Source organism: Palaemon carinicauda, chromosome 28 (genome assembly GCF_036898095.1).
Source record: "Palaemon carinicauda isolate YSFRI2023 chromosome 28, ASM3689809v2, whole genome shotgun sequence".
Lineage (NCBI taxonomy): Eukaryota > Metazoa > Arthropoda > Malacostraca > Decapoda > Palaemonidae > Palaemon > Palaemon carinicauda.
The window spans coordinates 88,507,926-88,511,452 of record NC_090752.1 but is presented as its reverse complement, the minus strand read 5'-3'; positions in this window follow the sequence as shown (position 1 = coordinate 88,511,452).

Here is a 3,527-nt window from a genome sequence, read left to right as displayed (position 1 = left end):
TATATATATATATATATATATATATATATATATATATATATAGCCAGACACTTGCACTTTATTATATATGGGCGATGTTTTTAGGTTATGACGACAAACAAGAATGTGTCCGTAAATCTTTTATCTGTTTAAATCTAAACTTTAAACAAAATAGTTTTCTTATACCGATACAAAATTAGTCATAGACGTTTTTTATGGTGATGGACACATATATAGCTTCAATTTCGTCACCAATTTTGACTACTTGCTATACAAGTTACTAAAATCTCTTTTTATAATATATATGAGATCTATTCTAACAATGTTACTGATCTTAAAACATTCTATAATAATTATTTCTTACTTCTCATGTAGTTTATCTAATTTCTTATTTCCTCTTATGACCTGGCTATTTTTCCTTGTTGAAGCCCTTGGTCTTATAACGTCCATCCTTTCCTATAATGGTTGTAGCTTAGCTAGTAATAATAATAATGATAATAACATTCTCAAGATCTCATTACTTTAACTAATCAATTAGAAAGAAAACAATAATGCACTACGGTGTCTAAAGGACTGAAACTCTCATCAGAAAATGTTAAATGTGGAATTCCCGTTGAACAAAATAATAAAAAAAAAATGGAGCCCATTCTAGTCCACTCCAGGACAAAAGCCTTACACATGTCATTCATGTCTGGGGTTTGGCCAGTTTCCATCACCACATTGGCCAGTGTGGATTGATGTTGGTGGGAGACTTTTGTCTGATCGCTTCCAGCAACCCAAACCTAGTATGGGTGGCTCTGACAAGTACAGCTTTGCTATATGCAAACCCTTTCCCCACTCTGAATTACACCATCATCTAAATTAAAATAATGTCGATATATTATTTATTAAAAATAAAAAAAGTTTTAGTTCTTCCGCGTTGGCGGTGATAGCAAACATTTAATGTTATATATTATATACATATACCATCTTTGAATAATAATTTTTATTTCATTAATTACAGTAGTGATTCCGCTGAACACCAACTACCATAATTATCAACAATAAAATAAAATTAAAGGTTTGATAAATGTATAAAAGAGTAGAATAAAAACAACACACAGTTCTTCATATACTTATAACTAATTGCCTTCGCCAAAATCTTTGCCAAGGATATGTATTCACCCATGTCATCGTTTGTGAACAACTTTACACAATTTTAATCAAAATTGGTAGTCATGTTGGGTAGGACCTAACGATGAATATGAAACATCTTGGATAAAGTATATCAAAGTAAAATTACGCAACAGTACTTTGAAAACAATCGCAATGTTCAGTAACCTAAAAGGTAAATATTTTGTTCATTTTTTGTTTGTAAACAACATTACGCAAAAACTAACGGACCAATTTCGACGAAACTCTGTGGGGATGTAGGATATGGCCCAAGGACAAATCCATTTAGTGTTGAAGGAAATTCAACGAAGTAAAAGTACGTAGCTGAATTGAGAGTAAAATAATACTGCTTGGCGTGCCGAAGGCATGCTCTCTACTGGGTGCCGCTCAAGATTGTTCTGTAGACACATATACAGCCTAACTCTATATCATATCAGTATGTACGAATTCCATTAAACCAAATTAAAATAATAAAATAATCTAAAAATAATTCCAACTAGGCACAATGGGGCATAAAATGTTTCAACAATTTCAACTTAGCGTAGGCAAAGTTGGCGTGCGCCTTCGCTCAACAGCAATACCAATGACTCTTCTGGGAAATCAAGTTTACTTACCCCCCACCAGATGGCAGACACCGATGCTGGCTCTATTCTTGCTGCTGCTTCTGCTGCTATTAACGTTGTTGCTATTACTTTGCTGCCATTACGTGCTGTTTCTGTTGTAATGAAAGAGAGGGGAAAAAGAATAATAATTCGTTACATAAATATATATCAGAAAGGATGGAGTCTTTCCGACTCGCTATTCAAATGTTTGCTATATTAACCAATTTCCTGATTGAATTATATTTGTTCATTCTCCTCCATTTAAACATAAATTCCCTACAAAAGTTAAACTGTGCCCCTTATGAAATTGTTTATTCTAAAACCTAAACAGTCTGCATGATATTTTAAGGACGAAAAGGTATATAGAATTTTTTTTAATTGCCTTTCAAAACTTTATTGACAGGTTACCCATCTGATTTTGCCTGATTTTAAGATGAAGTTTAATTAAGGGAAATAAGTGCATCCTTCGTACCTACTAATACACGCCTCATGACCACTTAAACGTTGTATTGAACTCTGTATTGAATTAACTAGCAAGTTGTTGTCGGTGCATTCAAACAAATCACTTTACTTTTCGAATTTTTTGACTATTTCCACAATTGGGCTTTCTCCTCTTTGAGAGATTGCTTTACATATCCCGTATTAATAACAACAACAACAACAACAACAACAACAATAATAATAATAATAATGGCACCCAGCATAAATCAAGCATTATCAAAAAGATACATCTGTCTTAACTGACAAAATCCACATACCAAGCATTCTAATTATCTCTTTCCAAGATTTTTTCTAAAACACAAGATGAAGAAAATTAAAAATACGGAACAAAAAGGCAGAATGAATTTCTACATCCTTTGATTTCTCTTGGGTCACGTTACGAGGAAGCTGATTGGCATCTCGAAACTCTTGGGTTTATTGGCAATAATCAAGAAGACTTTCTTATCAATGTTCCAGCTGATGCTATTCATATATATTCTCTCTCTCTCTCTCTCTCTCTCTCTCTCTCTCTCTCTCTCTCTCTCTCTCTCTCTCTCTCTCTCAGTAACTATTTTCATGAAAGAAATCATTTTATGAACGACAGTTATTTCCCCCCAGGTTGTTCTATTTGAGATGATTGTCTGTTTATCGATTTATTAATAACAAATATAAATATATGAATATACAAAACAACCAATGTATGAAAACTTAAATGAAAAGAAAAAAACATGTGAGATTAGTAAGAATGACTGAATAAAATTGTAGACAACGTTACCAAAGAGTTAAAAAGCGCACAAGGATGAAAAAGGTAAACAATTATCCCATGATTGTTTACAGACGTTTCCATCACGAGAGGATCTTTATAATTTAATTGAAAGTCTCACGTGGTGTTCTATTCAAGGCTCCTAATCTATATACAGATATCAAAAGATATATTCCACCTAAAATTCATACAATATCGAAACTAAAAAGATGATTTTTCTTATCAAATAGGATTATGATGATCATCAGCATTGGGCAGTCATCAAACCCATTTTGTTACAAGTTGGGAAACATTTTGATTTTTGATTGCCATTTTTATCTATTTTTGCTGAGTAACACTAATTACAGTATGAGATATTACCTAAAAACTTAATTAAACTCGGCCACAAAATGAACGAGCTCTCTCTCTCTCTCTCTCTCTCTCTCTCTCTCTCTCTCTCTCTCTCAATTATCAACTGGCAGAGATTTACAATGAAGATTTCCTCTTCAGAAGGCGAAGTAAAAAGTGAGAGAGAGCAACAGTGAAGTCAATAAACATTCCGATTTACAGCA